Source organism: Alexandromys fortis, unplaced genomic scaffold (genome assembly GCF_014885135.2).
Source record: "Alexandromys fortis isolate MF-2015 unplaced genomic scaffold, M_Fortis_MF-2015_v1.1 scaffold_192, whole genome shotgun sequence".
Lineage (NCBI taxonomy): Eukaryota > Metazoa > Chordata > Mammalia > Rodentia > Cricetidae > Alexandromys > Alexandromys fortis.
In genome coordinates this window covers 2022649-2039568 of record NW_026068071.1, presented here as the reverse complement: position 1 = coordinate 2039568, position 16920 = coordinate 2022649, and positions in this window count along the sequence as shown.

The following is a 16920-nucleotide window of genomic DNA, read 5'->3' as shown; positions in this document are numbered from 1 at the left end:
AATGTACATCTTATGAATAACAGACCCAAGGAAATAGCCTATTAAAACCAGGCACTATTGGATTGTAGAGAGGGAGAGAGTCCAGAATTGAACATGCAAACTGAAGAGTCTAGTTCATGCTGTAACTGAAATCCTATATGCTGATACAACTGATCTCGTAGACTGAACACTTGCATTTTAGCTTCCAAGCAAAGGTAGTAGAGAGTGACACACCCAAATGGATATCACCCAGAAGTAAAGTGCTATATAACCAGTGTCAATAAACGGAGGAGAGAGCATTTATATTTTAAGTTTTTGGCCTATCAAACTTAATTATTTTAAGAACTAATTACTGTTTTCCATTGGGATAAATGCCCCACAACACTGTCAAGGAAATAAAGCAAATTCAAATGTATGTAGTGTGAGACTATTCGGCTAAATTTGTAGTGTTATAAAGAACAAGAAAATATTAAAGTTAAAAGATCTGGTGATGAACAATATTTAGATACATGATAAGATAAATAATATATTTCAGAATGCAAACAACTGACCATTTTAAAATCAAAACTATATGAGTTAGGATAGGCTTTTAAATAACATAACCCTCTAATCTTAGATAAAGCCAATAAAAATCATGAAATGCACATATCAGGTGTGCATGGAGTACATAAAAAAGTTCATGATTTCATCTTCCTTCGAATTTATCTGTGTAACTGACAAAGTAGCGATATATAAGCAGCACATGTTTTCTAATTTGATAATAACAATTTAATAAAAACCATAGCATTTCTGGAGGCAAAAATAAGCCCAGGAAATGAATACTACCAATTATGAGCACCTACTATGTTGCAAGCACATTCAAAACATCTTTCATAGAGCACTTTCAGTTACCTGTGTCATGGGGGCTATTTTTAGCCCCGTTTTCAAACTTTATAAGGAAGGACCCGTAGGCACAAAGAATTAACAGTTCCTGATTCTTAACACGTTCAGACGGGATCTGTGCCCAAGCATGCATATGCTTGAATTTATGGTTTTAACTAATATTCTACATATGGATCAGAAGATGAAAACCATTGCAACAATAGGAAAATGGTTTTAAAAACCATAGATCAAGACATCAAAATATCAAACATATTACAATGAAAATAAACATAAATTTATTAAACTTTTAAAAATAGTTCAGTATATTATTTATAGGAAACAATAAGATAAACCAAATTACGGAAAAGTATTAAAATTAAGGACTGGAGTGTGAGCCTTGAAGGTGTGCGTCTTAAATCCCAGAATTTAAGAGGAAGAAGCAGGAGATCTGTGAGTTCAAGGCCAGTGTGATCTACCTGAGTTCTAGGTCAGGCAGGGCTACATAGTAAAACCCTGGTTTTTAAAAAAAGGAGTGGGGGGAGAAAGATCTGGGAAATTACTTGGTGATTAAAGCACTCCTTGGACTACCCTGATGACCTAAGTTCAGGTCCCCAGAACCTAGTCAAAAGCATAAGTCAAAAGCAATACTGATACAAATAAAAAAAAGAAATAAAGTACATTGATTAAAAGTATAGCAATATGAAATATTTATTAACATGATGGCACAAATGTCAGTCACTATTGATGACTGCTGGAAATAATCTTAATATGGGGTATAGGTAAATTATTTAAAAATATAAGATATAAAATATTTGAAAACATTAAAGGTATTCTATTTTTTGAGATAGAATATTTAGTTAGTGTTAGGAATAATCTTAAGATGTGCCTCTCCACCGATGCAAATAATTCCAAGAGCCTAAAATGTTGGTCATAAGAATCACCTCAGCTTCTTGTCACCCCGTATACAAAGAGTCTGGAATGTAATTCCAGCCTCCGGCCTCCATCTTTGGAAGCCCTCCTCCCCTGAGCCCGACAAACCTTGACCCATTCCCAGTGAGGGTCAAGGGAACCCGCCAAACCTTGACCCCTCTCCAGGAAAGGTCAAGACCACTCCCACAGACTATTTAAACTGCTCCCCAGAGAATAAACATGTAGTCGTCCCTCTTCCTCTTCGGTGGTCCTGACAGCTTTCCATTCCACCCCCTTGGGCCACCTGAGAGTGCAGACATCCAATTAAACCTGGATCTCTTTTAATTTGGTTTGATTTGGTCTGATTGGATTTATGATGGCCGAGAGGCTTGTTTTTAGGAATATTCATAACATTTTAATGTTAGGAATAATCTTAAAATGCGCCTCTCCACAGACACAAATAATTCCAATTAGACCAGATTAGACTGAATTAAATATGCCCATTTTTAAAAAATGCAGCGCTCCCGGATAAACAGGAGAGCATGGCAAGAAACCACGTGGTCTCGGAGGCAGCTTGTGGGAGTGGTCCTCACCCTCCCTGGCGAGGGGTCAGTGCTTGGTAGGGGGCTTGAGATGAAGCTTTCTGCTCCATTGGTGCTCCATTGGTACCCCAAGGATGAATGCTAGAGGATGGGTGATGCTTTCAATCAGTTGGTAAAATATTAATTCTTCCCTAATAAGATTGTAATTCCAGTTAAAATCCCATCAGTACACATGAAGAGTCTTTATCAAATGACCCAAGTCGTATGAATACTAAATAAATTTTCAAAGAAGATATCAAGGAACTGAAAGAAAATATCATCCACCTGATATTAAATAATATATATATATAAACTGATTTTATGGTTATTTTAAGTTAAATGTATTGTATATCATGCCACATTAATGACAAAGGGAGACATCCATTAAATTACAACTATTTGACATATATAGTCTCAACTTACATGTGTACATATACAAATTATATAAAAGTATGATTTGAGTAGCAGCCTAGGAACATGGCTGAGTCAGTATTGTGCTTTTCTTACAAGCATGAGCACTAGAATCCAACCGTTAGAACCCACGTAAAAATGCTGGAGGTAACAGCATGTACTTTTAACCGCAGCACTGGAGAATAGAATATGGAAGCATCTCTAGTGTTTGCTGGCTAACTAGCCTAGCCTACTTGAACTCTAGGCCAAGGCACACAGGTATATTTGTACACAAACTTGCATGTATGTACACATACACACATACATTAAATGAATAATTTCATAATTCCTTTACATAAATTGAATACTACACACACAAACACACACAGTACACATACATATACCTATGTAGTTCAAATGAAGTTATTCCACTTTGGCTGACAATACTCCCTACAAGAGCCATAGACTAATAAACTACCTTTAAAAAAAAAGCCGTAACACAGGCATGGGAAATCTTTTTGCATTGTTGGTCAGGGGGGTCTAGGGACCTCTGACAACAATATAGGTTATTGTCATTGCCACTAATTGGCTTCCAGAATATCTGAGCTAGATCTGACCTTAATGTCTACTCCCTGAAGACAAGTTTTATGGTGCCAGAAGGTTCTCTGTGAGCTTCCAAAGGAGGGAGGCAACCAATAGTCCTATATAGTGACAATGCTTAAACCACAGTGACGACCAGTATGGAGGGAAAACCCTAAGGATGCAATAGCGGCAATCATACATTGGTGGTAATGAAAATCTCAACAGAAGGGAGAACATGTCTGATACTGGAAACCTAGGCAGCACCTGGAAATAAGGAAGTGTGAAGGAAAACTTCTGAAAGTTATCTGTGTCTGCAGAGACTGACTGGCTAATTAGAATTCCAGTACTGTGGAAAGATTAGAATGTTGCAAGTCCAGAGTCTAATTACCTTATCTTGGGCTAAAATTTGCCCCTTCTCTATGTCAGAACCAACAATAGATTAAAGTCTTTTGGAACCTATTAACTGAGTCCGCCACTAGTTTCCACAAACCTAAAAGCTAACAATGACATCAGATAGCATCTTAGGCCTGTAAAAAAGCTCGCCACATTTCTCTACACCCATCTCACCTCCCCTATGTACCAATGCATTTAAATTTATTTTTATTTATTTTCTTGTTTTTATATCTTAACCTAAGCTTCCCCTTCCTCCCCTCTTCCAAGCCCCTCCCACACAAAGAGGGGGAAGAAGGATTGTAGGACCCAGCGGTGTCAATGGCACCACAAGAAAACCCACAGAATCAACTAACTTGGGCTCACAGGGGTTCACAGAGACTGGAGCGACAATCAGGGAGCCTGCATGGGACTGACCTAGACCCTCTGCATATATGTGACAGTTGTGTGGCTTGGTTCTCCTGTAGGACTCCTAGCAGTGAGAGCAGGTTATGATGTCTCTTGACTCTGTTGCCTGCTTGGGGGACTCACTTCTCCTGCCTCATCCAACCTTGGTGGAAGAGGAGGAATCTGGTCACCAATGCATTTTAAACTTGTTTTGACTTATTACTTTCTTTGTTCTACAAAACAATAAAAACTTCATGTAACTGCTTACATGTTTGAACATGAAATTTAGGGTAACCTAAATCTGTGGTCCTGGGCCATGTTTGCTAAAAATAGGCCCAGAATAACTGTTTTATTTCCCTTTAAGATGAGAGCTGTGGTTTTTCTGCATTTACAGAGGTCATGGATTTTAAAGGAGAAACCACTAGACTATACTAAACCAGCACAATTTCTAGTGGTTTTCTAAATATACAGCTTCATCTCCATAGATAAATGTAGCTCTTAACCCTCAAAGAAACTTCTCATTGCAACAGAAAGGGAGCATTACAGAAAACCACAACTAGTCAAGATACAGATAACAAGTGATGGTGTTCTTACATCTACAGCATAACTCCTACACCTGAGGCTAGAGAACATCATGGGGGAGGGGTGGAAAGATTGTTAAGAGCCAAAGTACCAGGAATGCTCCTATGAGATTATGTCTCCTAGAGATAACAGTGAAGCTTCACCCATGAATATCTCAATATGGCTACCCCAAGAAGTACAACCAGATATGCACCAGATATGCTAGCATGAAAGGGGGGCTATCATGGGGCTTCAACTCTAGAAAAAAAATTTACAGGCAAGTAAGGAATGCCAAGAGTGGGTGAAATAGTTTCGCAGGCATGACTCTCCTAATTGGTTATCCGGTACCTCCCCTCCCTCCTCTTCTTCCACTCCTTACCCCTCCTCCCCTCTGCAACCCTCCTCATTCACACCTCCTCTGTATTCACTGAGAAAAGGGCAGGCCTCCCATGAGCATCAGCAAAGCATGGCATATCAAGATGCCATAAAACCAAGCACTTCTGTATGAGGAATGTGTTCCCAAGAGCTAGCCAAAGCACCAAGAACAGCACTTGCTCCCATTCCCAGGATTTTCCCAAATAGACCAAGCTACACAACTGTCACATATATGCAGAGGGCCTAGGTCAGTCCCATGAAGGCTTCCCGTTACGTGGTCCAGACTGAGTTCCCATGAGCCAGGTTAGCTGCTTGTGTGGGTTTTCCTGTGATGTCCCTGAACCCCCAGGCTCCTACAATCCCTCCACCTTCTCTTCAGCAGGACTTCCTGAGCTCAGTCCAATGTTTGGTCTCTGAATCTGCTTCCATCAGTTAATGGATGAAGGCTCTTCAATGGTGATTGTAGTAGTCAATCTGGTCACAGGTGATGGCCAGTTCAGGCTATGCATCTACTACTGCCAGAACTCTTAGCTGGGGCCATCCTTATAAACTCCTGGGGGTCAGACGTCTTAGCTGGGGCCATCCTTACACAGTTTCCATTGATTGTATCAGGCTTCTACCTGGCCCCATAAAGTCTCCCTTTCTAGTCATCTCTCTCAGTACTGTCCCTCTCCATCCACCCCGCAACCCCATCCCTCACATTTCTATGCCTACCTACCTCCAATCCACCCTCTATTCCCTTTTATTAGGGAGATCCAAGCATCTTCCCTTGGATGTTCCTTGATCTCTTCCATTTTCCTTTCCAAGGGAGATACAAGTGTCCTCTCTTGGGCCCTCCTTGTTACCTAGCCTCTCTGGGTCTGTGCTTTGCAGCATGGTTATCCTTTACTTTATAGTTAATAGCCACTTATGAATGAGTACAAACACTGTTGTCTTTCTGGGTATGGGTTACCTTATTCAGGATAATTTTTTTCTAGTTCCATCCATTTGCCTTCAAATTTCCTGATGTCATTGAACAAACAAGGTTTTCTGAAAGCATGCACACACACACACACACACACACACACGAGTACTCAAGTGCATTTGTATACATTGGTGCAAGTAAATGTTGGTATCAATAACAACTAAAGAAAAAGATGCCATTTATTTCAGGAGAGAGCAAGGGGAAGGGTTCATGGAAAGGGTTGCAGAGAGTAAAGGCAAAAGGAAAAGTGACAAATTATATTTTCATTTTTTAAAAAGATTTCTGGAAACAACATAGATGTCCTTCAATGGAAGAATGGATGAAGAAAGTGTGGAATATATACACATTAGAGTACTACTCTGCCATAAAAAAAACAATGACTTCTAGAATTTTGCATGCAAATGGATGGAAATAGAAAACACTATCCTGAGTGAGGTAACCCAGACCCAAAAAGAGGATCATGGGATGTACTCACTCATAATTGGTTTCTAGCCATAAATATAGGTCACTGAGTCTATAATTTGTGATCCTAAAGAAGCTAAATAAGAAGGTGAACCCAAAGAAAAACATATAGTTATTATCCCTGCTATGGGAAATAGACAAGATTGCTGGGCAAAAAATTGGGATCTTGGGGGTGGGTTGGGATGGGGGTAAGGGGAGATGGGGAGAGAAAAGTGAAAAAGGGAGGATGGGGGAACTTGGGGAAATGGGATGATTGGGGATAAAACAAGGTTGGATAGAGGAGCAGGGAATCGCATAACTTAATTAAGGGAACCACCTTAGGGTTGGTAAGAGACATGAACCTAGAGTGGCTCCCAGGTGCCCAGAACAATGTCCCCAGTTAGTTCCTTGGGCAGCTGAGGATAGGGAACCTGAAATGACCCTATCCTATAGCCATACTGATGAATATCTTGCATATCACCATAGAACCTTCATCTAGCGATGGATGGAGATAGAGACGGAGACCCACACTGGAGCATCGGACTAAGCTCCCAAAGTCCCAATGAGGAGCAGAAGGAGGGAGAACATGGTAGGAGAAAACTGACTTCCACAATTGTCTACTGGCCTCCATATACATATATATATATATATACATACACATATACATATATATATACACACACACACTGTGGCACACATACTCGCCGCATGTATACCTGTACATATAATTAATTAATTGATAGCTAAACAAATGTTTAAAAATCAAATCAAAGTATACTATTAGGGAACTATTATAATGTCAAACATTTAAGCTGTTCCTGTTCTGTTTAAAAAGGGAACAAATAAAACATTTAACATTTCCAAATACATATGTACTGATACATACACATGAAAGCACATATGTTGGTTTTTATTCAATTTAATTAACATATTGTCCATACTTCACATTAACCTGATGTACACAGAATTTCATCCAGATAATCATGTGACTGTATGTGGTAACTTAGACTACAATTTTATTTAAAATATCTTTTAAGTTTATAGTATTCACAGTTAAAATTAACCTAGCATCATTTGCCTTACAATTACATGGCCCAACATAAATTATTAATGTTCAGAAATTAAATATCAAAATAAGAGTACTTGGGTGGTCTTAGGAGCTTTCAATACTTAAGTAGAATGTTCAGCATGGTAACTTTACAATTGCATATGTTTAGAATACAAATCAATGAAAGAATGTGTCCTCTAGTTTTCTCTGATGAATGACTCTCCTTATCTTTCTTCTGTCTTGCTATTATCTTTTTATCAGGTTGGAAGCAAACTAGAAAAAGTTATCTTCAAATCCATCTCAACCCTGAAAGAAGGTTTGCGTTACATCAACAGTTGGTGGGGATGCAACTATTTATGGCCTTTAAGTAGAAGATTTTATAAGCTCCCTGATAACACAGGTCTGTCTGTGCTGACTATCTCCTGCTTTTAAGTAAACATTCTTCACTTTTTGTTTCTTTTCTTTCTTTCTTTCTTTTGGCTTGCCCTTAAATGGAAAAAGAAACAATTGAAATCCGTGTCTTACATTCCAACCATTGTTCAATTTTCTCATTAAAGAAATATGTTTAAATCAATTAAAGTTTAAAAACTATTTAGCTTTCAACATCCTCCAACTTTTGTGTGTCAAACTATTAAAACCTCTTCATTTTCTTTATTCCCTGTTTTCCATTCACCATTCTCTGTCTCTGTTGAAAGACCATGAGAGGTCATTGTAAAGTCATTGAGTTAAAAAGACAGTAATACTCAATTCTAGAGACATGAAAATGATATTAATGTTAGAGACAATGTAAATTAGTATAAATTTTTTATAAGAATCCACTTGGGCATTAAGAATGCCTGTATTCCGAGCTCCCAATGTCCAGTTGAAGAGTGGGAGGAGTGAGAATATGAGCAAAGAGGTCAAGACCATGATGGGGCCACTCACTGAAACAGTTGGGGCTCACCAACTCCAGCCAAACAGGGAAGGAACCAGCATAGGTCCAAACTAGCCCCCCTGAATGTGGTTGACAGTTGCATGGCTGGGGCAGACTAATGGGCCCCTGGCAGTGACACCAGGATTTGTCCCTACTGCATGTACTGGCTTTTGGGGAACCTATTCTCTTTGGATGGATACCTTGCTCGGCCTAGATATAGTAAGGAGGGCCTTGGACCTTCCCCAAAGCAATATGCCTTACTCTCTCTGAAGACTGGATGGGGTGGTGGTGAGAGGAGGTGTAGGTGGTGGGATGGGAGGAGGGGAGGGAGTGGAAACTGGGAATGGTATGTAAAATGAAAAAAAAATAGTTTTTTTTCTTTTTAAAAAATAAGAGAATATTGTTTTAAAAGAGTGCCTGTATCATTTGGTCTAATTATCTTTCTGGAAATGTATCCCCAAACAGTTTTGAATTTTGAAGGGGATCTTCAGCAGTAACATTTATATACTGAAATAATGAAATAATTGCTGAAAGTAAGTATAACTAACCCTATGCAAATGACTAAACAATCTTACCCTGACATAATTCCTGTCACTTGATTGAATCTTAGGTATACTCTGAAGATAGAAATTTTGAAGATTACAAAATAATATTCACCCATTTCCAGTGTATAGTATGGAGAATTGTATTATAAATAATCTGTTAGCATAACTCTCATTGAAATGAAAAATTGACCTTGTGGCCTTTCAGGGTAAATCACCTGTCCCTGCATCCAGACAGCTGCTGGTTTTCTTACTGCAACTGAAGTTGTTCCTTTTCTAGAATTTCACATAAATGAAATAATGGTGTTTATGAGATAATAGTTTTTAAACTTTAATTGGTTTAAACATTTCTTTAATGAGAAAATTGAACAATGGTTGGAACTTAAGACACGGATTTCAATTGTTTCTTTTTCCATTTAAGGGCAAGCCAAAAGAAAGAAAGAAAGAAAAGAAACAAAAAGTGAAGAATGTTTACTTAAAAGCAGGAGATAGTCAGCACAGACAGACCTGTGTTATCAGGGAGCTTATAAAATCTTCTACTTAAAGGCCATAAATAGTTGCATCCCCACCAACTGTTGATGTAACGCAAACCTTCTTTCAGGGTTGAGATGGATTTGAAGATAACTTTTTCTAGTTTGCTTCCAACCTGATAAAAAGATAATAGCAGGACAGAAGAAAGATAAGGAGAGTCATTCAGAGGAAACTAGAGGACACATTCTTTCATTGATTTGTATTCTAAACATATGCAATTGTAAAGTTAACATGCTGAACATTCTACTTAAAGTATTGAAAGCTCTAAGACTACGCAAGTATTCTTAATTTGATGTTTAATTTCTGAACATTAGTAATTTATGTTTGGGTGTGTCCCCAGTCAGCTAGAATAATGAATTTTAATTGGCTACAAAATTCTGAGTGGTCATCTCTACTGGACTGCCCATAACAGTGCATCCCCATATTAGTTCTGTTCCAAAGACCTTCCTTTAGTAGCTCTTACATACATTACACATATCAACTTCTCTCAACCTGATTTATAAAATTCCTTCTTGTTTTTATTTCTGTTTAAAAAAAAAGCAAAAGCTTGAGGAAGGAGGAGAAAACAAATGCAATAATCAGCTAATGGAAGAAACTCAGTTTCCTCTCATAATTTGGACTCCAGAGTTAATCATTTTAGAGGCTCTCCCCACAGAATGCTTCAATTTGTCCCCTTTGACCTCTCTTGTCAGGCTCTAACCTGTAGTAATCCTTACGTTGTCCACTAGTAATGTGAAGTAAAACGAAAATTAGCTCTTTTGCCCTTCTTCATGACCATATTCAAAGTCATAATGTCCTACTGGTTCTCCCTCACTAAAATCCTCAAAAATTCATTTCAAATGCCAATCCCACTCCATTGTCTTCACTGTCACTGCCTTGCTAAAAATCTTCATCATCTTTCAAATGGCCTATTGTAGCAACCCGCCAAAAGTCTTTTCATTGTGAGGACCTTTTCACTTGCACCCTCTCCTATAGCCACCTAGCTTCCCACTTGAAAATACAAACTGCCCCTTTCCCATGGAAAACTTTCCAATGGCTCGCCATTGTTTATAGAATACTTTAGAACTACATCTTACTGACTCCTGAACCTGAGACTTTCCTCAACCTCATCTCCTTGTATTACTCCCTACTAATTGCTCATATGAAAAGCATCACTACTGTGGAGCAAACTTATTTCTCTTCTGTAGCACATGTTTTCTTTTTATATATTCTTTACTCTGCCTAATTCAGATCATAAATACCTACATATATCTATCAGTCAAGGCCCTTAGGTCCAAATTATGTCCACCAGAGGGTACATTGAAGACATCAATGGCTCATACTGAGTGGTACGGGGGAACAGAAGAATCATGAACCAGCTTATATACTCTCTTCCCAGGAAAACTACTGAAGCACTGGAGCCTCCACCATATGACTGCAGCTCTTCCCACTCCTGCATACCTCACGGTAAAGCTCTGCTTCTATCATGAGAAGGCAAAATGCCATGCACCTTGGTCCCCGTCTGCGCTCTATGTGCTAGAACCCAGTTCGCGAGCTTCGGGCAAGGGGCTGGAGGTTGAGAATACACATGCAGAGACAGACCGACACACACACCTTCCAACACTGGTACCAAAAAGCCCCTCTTTAGTAGCACCATGGAGGCTTAAATACCCTGCAGTCAATGGCCAGCAGGTGAAAATCCCACCCTCTGATCCTCTAGGCGAGGCACAGCTTCTAGCAACTTCAATTAGAAGGCTCTAGACAGGGAAGGGCAGCCGAAGGTCAGGACTTAATTGGTCCCAACACCTCCCCTCTAAATTTTTTATAAAACAGAAGACACTCCTGTCTTAGGTCATCTCAGAAGAGTAAACCCTTACCTGTCTTTGGGAGGCCCCTTCCCTGTCTTAGGCGGGCCCTCTTCTATAGAAGTTGTGCGTCTACGAAGGAGTCGTCATTGTTGGTGCAGTATTTGCAACCAAACCTAGAGTACGTTCAAGTTACTGGCCAACAGGCTCAGAAGGATTTGTTAAGTGGCCATATGCTGCATTCTCATGGGTTGTCTGATGTTACATAGGATTCAGAGATGAATGCCCATGGCAACAGGTGTTAAGATTGCCAGCAATAGGGTCCCCAGTTACTACTGGACCCAGCCTCCCATTTGGGCTATGGTATTCCACCAACCCTTTGGCTAAAACAGTTACAATCTGGTGTGCTAATTGTAACATTTCAAGGGCTACTCCTTTCGAAAATGACCAGGAGTTCTGCAATTAAAACAATTAAGGCCTCCGACCCTCTCTCCCAGTGCTCTTATGTTTCTCCGAGGTTGAATAGCTGCTGCTATAACCTGGCCTTGAATGAAATTCCTATCTATATCTATTGTGAGGGCGTAATGCTTCCTTACAATATCTATTGGCATTTTCAAACACAAGTTGCTTTATTAAAGGCATGGCTGTTGTCTCATCTCCAAACAATCTACCTGCTACTTGTAACAGTCTATCTACATAATCTTGGAATGGTTCAGATGGTCCTTGTAGAACTTTTGATAATTGGTCCCCAGCTGCTTTGTTAGCTAGGGCCTTCCACGCTTTAGTGGCAGCTGCAGCTATCTGGGCGAATGCTCCGGGATCATACAGAATCTGTTGCTGAAAATTGGCATAAGCCCCAGCCCCAGTTAACATATCTAAATTACGTTGAGCTTGACCCGCTAGAGCATGTAACTGGGCCGTTTGCTTACAATTTTCCTGATATTCCCCTTGCCATAGGAGATAATCTCCCTCAGATAAGACAGCACGACATAATTGCTGCCGATCACTGGTGTTAAATTCATAGCGGAAAAAGATTCTACCATGACTAACATGAAGGGTGCTTGAGCCCCATAGGCAGCTACAGCTTCCTTTAATTGCTTCATTTCTTTAAATTTTATTGCAAAATGCTGGCGAATTATTTGCCCTGGGTTGTTGGTGTCTGGCACCTCCATCACCGGTGCAACCATGTGTACAGGACGGAAACAAACTCCCTTGTTTTGTTCAGTGCCAGAGCCCCTACTCAACTGAGACCACCAACCTTCATCACCAAAAGCCGGTGGGGCCAAGGGAGTTGGATGTAAGAAAGTACTTTACGTTTTCTCAGTTTTCTTAAGAGATTTCTTATTTCCGTACATATGATCTCCTCCTCTTCTTCTGATGAATCCTCACTATCCTCATTAAACTCTAAATCATCGAACTCCTCCCTATAGAGTGACTCTTTTATGAACAAAGAAAAGATACCTCTCATCTTAACTCTTCAATATGTCCCCATCGGCCAGGAACGACTCTGTCTGCTTACCTCTCTCGGCGGCGGGGCTTCCGAGGGTTACCTCCCAGCGTTCCCTAGTTCCCGATATCTCGGAGGGACCCCTAACTGCCACGGTCTGCGTTCTATGCGCTAGAACCCTGTCTGCGAACTTTGGGCAAGGGGCTGGAGGTTGAAGAATACACACGCCAAGACAGACGGACACACAGACCTTCAAACACTGGTACCAAAAAGCCCCTCTTTGATAGCAACATGGAGGCTTAAATACCCTGCAGTCAATGGCCAACAGGTGAAAATCCCACCCTCTGATCCTCTAGGCTAGGCACAGCTAGAATTAGAAGGTTCTAGACAGGGAAGAGCAGCTGAAGACCAGGGCTTAATTGGTCCCAACAGCAAAACTCATAATCTGCTACCTATCTGGCTCTTCTATACATTTCCTGTGGGAACTTCTTACTGCAGGAACTTAGGCCACAGAGGCGCTTTGAGCTCTCAGTGACACAGGAGAAAACTTTTAAGTTCAGTACTAAGGAGGAAAAGCAATTTCCCAATGAGTTAAAGAGAATGTAGAGTCAGGCAGCTAGAAAATTTGTCAGTCATCTACTATATTCTTGTATTCTTTCTTTTTTTTTTTTAAGAAATTTGTTTCTGAGACAGTCTTAAGATGTTGCTCAGGCTGGCCTGGCCTTGAGCTTCTTGTCATCCTGACTCTTCAGTGATGAGGTTATAAGCATGGTTTTCCTTCTTCTTTGTGGACTTAATTCATAATTTTTTTTAAAACTTGTCACTGCTTTCCCGAGCATTTGGCTCCCAATTTTATGGAGCATACCTCTACTACAGACCTTACCATACTCTATTAAAATTCTGCACTTGCATCTCCTTCAGAAGCTCCATAAAACCCTTGATTATCACGGCTGTACCTGATTTTTCTCTGCATTATTCTCTTACCTCATGTAACCAATGCCCAGCACATGGCACAGAATTCTTTGAGGGGTGCATGAGTAACACCTAAAGAAGCACTAGTTTAAATTATCTTTATCCATAAATATTTTAGTAATATAAGTTTACCTAAAATGATTTTTCCTATCCCCCACGTCAAGAGAAAAATTAACTTCTATTCTAATAATACAATAATGTATAAAGTACTTAACCAATAGTAAAAGGTTATAAAAAGTATGTGGTTTTTCTAAAATGGGCAAGGGAAATTGGACTCTAGCACAAGTCTTCCCAAGACTTACTAAAACAGTCAGGATTCCCTGACGACATTAACAAAGATGTAACTTTGAAATGGAACAGAGTAATAGAGAAGACATCAGAGTAGAGATTTCAACTGTAGAAGTCATTTTAAGTGAATTCTGTATGTTTTGTTAATAACCATGGGATTCACATTGATATTATTTTCCTTTTACTTTACCATCATAAAGTGGTCCCCATAGATTTGCTGACAGCTTCATGAGCTGATTGTGACAATAGTCTATGTCCAATGAAAAGAAATAGGCAAGGAGGGAATATATATCTTTTAACATGAACACAAAGAGAATAGTTAATAATTAGAAAAATATATGTTTAACTTATTAAAAGAGCATTTTGTCATCCAGAGCCAGTTCAAAATATTTAGCATCTGTCTTTGCTAGCCACTCAGAATAGGGTTTTTAAGAAAGATTTTCCGCTAGTGGGCTGGCAAAATGGCTCACATGGTATGAGTGCTGATTGATAATCTTGATACCCTGAGCTCAATTCCTAGGACCCAAATGGTAGAAAGAGAGAACTAACTCCCACAAGGCATCTTCTAATCTCAAAACCTGCACACAGACCCAACCCAGACACACAAAAATAAATAAATGTATTATTTTACATGTAAAAGAAGTTAGCAAGCTTTAAAATAAAAGATTCCAATACAATTCAACCCAAAGATATATCAATTTTATACTTACATGCAGAGAAATAAAGATATTCAAATATTAAAATTTTTACTTCATAATGAAACCACTATGCTTTCATAAGCACAAAAATTATTGTATACACAATAAAAACAATGCAATTTATAAAGTACTCTAACCTTAGATCTAAGCCATAGAATTTTACAAAGCATTCATTCCAGCTGTGTGTTTCAATAATCTCTTAGTTTCTTTTCTGTTGCTGTAATAAAATACCCACAATACCAACTAAGGAGAATGGATATATTCAAGCTCATAGTTCCAGTCCATCAAGACAAGAAAGCTGAGGCATCAGGAACTTGGTGGTCATATGAGGTCCACAAAGAAATTAATGCATGCAAGATAGTAATTGGCTTGCTTTTGCTACTTTTACACAATCCAGGACCCCCAGCTCAGAGAATGGCCCCATCCACATTTAAGATGGACCTTCCCACATCAGTTAACATGATAAAGACAATCTCTCCCTCAGACCCTAACCTTAATCTAGATAACCCCAAACAAATAGGAAGGCCTGCTGCCTCCAAGGTCTCAAGATGACAGCTAGAACTGCTCATACCAGACATGTGCATTCCATGTGTGTCTTTCTCGTGTGTCCAGAACTAAGAATGCAGTAGTGCTGTGCAATGCAACAGGGATGAGTGGTGCCAGAAACACATCAGAATAATTATACATTTGATTTTGAGATAAAATTTGGCATTCTTGTTTATGGCTAGAATCCATTAATGAGTGAGTACATGCCATATTCATATTTTTGGGTCTGGGTTACCTCACTCAGGATAGTGTTTTCTACTTCCATCCATTTGCATACAAAATTCAAGATGTCATTGTTTTCTACCGCTGAGTAGTACTCTAATGAGTAGATGTGCCATACTTTCTTTATCCATTCTTCCATTGAGGGGCATCTAGGTTGTTTCCAGGTTCTGACTATTACAAATAATGCTGCTCTGAACATAGTTGAACAAATGCTTTTGTAGTATGATTGGGCATCTTTTGGGTATATTCCCAAGAGTGGTATTGCTGGATCCTGACGTAGGTTGACTCCCAGTTTTCTGAGAAACTGCCACACTGATTTCCAAAGTGGTTGCACAAGTTTGCATTCCCACCAGCAATGGATGAGTGTTCCCCTTTCTCCACAACCTCTCCAGCAAAGGCTATCATTGATGTTTTTGATTCTAGCCATTCTGACAGGTGTAAGATGGTATCTCAAAGTTGTTTTGATTTGCACTTCCCTGACAGCTAAGGAAGTTGAACATGTCCTTAAGTATCTTTTGGCCATTTGAAATTCTTCTGTTGAGAATTCTCTGTTCAGTTCAGTACCCCATTTTTTGATTGGGTTATTTAGAATTTTAATGTCTAGTTTTTCTTGAGTTCTTACATATTTTGGAGATCAGACCTTTGTCTGATGTGTGGTTGGTAAAGATCTTCTCACAGTCAGTAGGTTTCCTTTTTGTCTTAATGACAGTGTCCTTTGCATTACAGAAACTTCTCAATTTCAGGAGGTCCCTCCCAATTATTCATTTTTGCTCTTATTGTTTGTGCTACTGGGGTTATACGTGAATTGAGCCTATAGTTCGTGATCCTAGAGAAGCTAAGTAATAAGGTGAACCCAAAGAAAAACATATATAGATCCTCCTGGAAATTGGAACCAGACAAGATCACCAGGCAAAAGTTGGGGGCATGGAAGTGGAGGGAAGGGGAGAGGAGGAGAGGGAGGGGAGAAGGAGAGAGTTGGGGGAGAGCTTGGGAGAGTGAGATGGTTGAGATGGAGGAAGGGTGGATATGAGAGCAGGGAAGGAGATATCTTAATTGAGGGAGCCATTTGGGAGTTGGCAAGAGGCTTGGCTCTGGATGGGGTTCCCAGAAGTCCACGAGGATGACCCCAGGTAGGACCCTAGGCAGTGGAGGAGATGGTGCCTGAACTGGCCTTGTCCCGTAGTCAGACTGATGATTATCTTGAATATCACCATAGAACCTTTGTACAGTGATGGATGGAGATCGAAAAAGAGACACACATTGGAACACTGGACTGAGCTCCAAAGGTCCAGTTGAAGAGCAGAAGGAGGGAAAATATGAGCAAGGAAATCAGGACCATGAAGGGTTGGTCCACCCACTGAGACAGTGTGCCTGATCTAATGGGAGCTCACCAACTCCAACTGGACTGGGACTGAACGACCATGGGATCAAACTGAACCCTCTGAATGTGGCTGACAATTGGGGCAGACTGAGGGGCCAATGATAACGGCACTGGGATTTGTATCTACT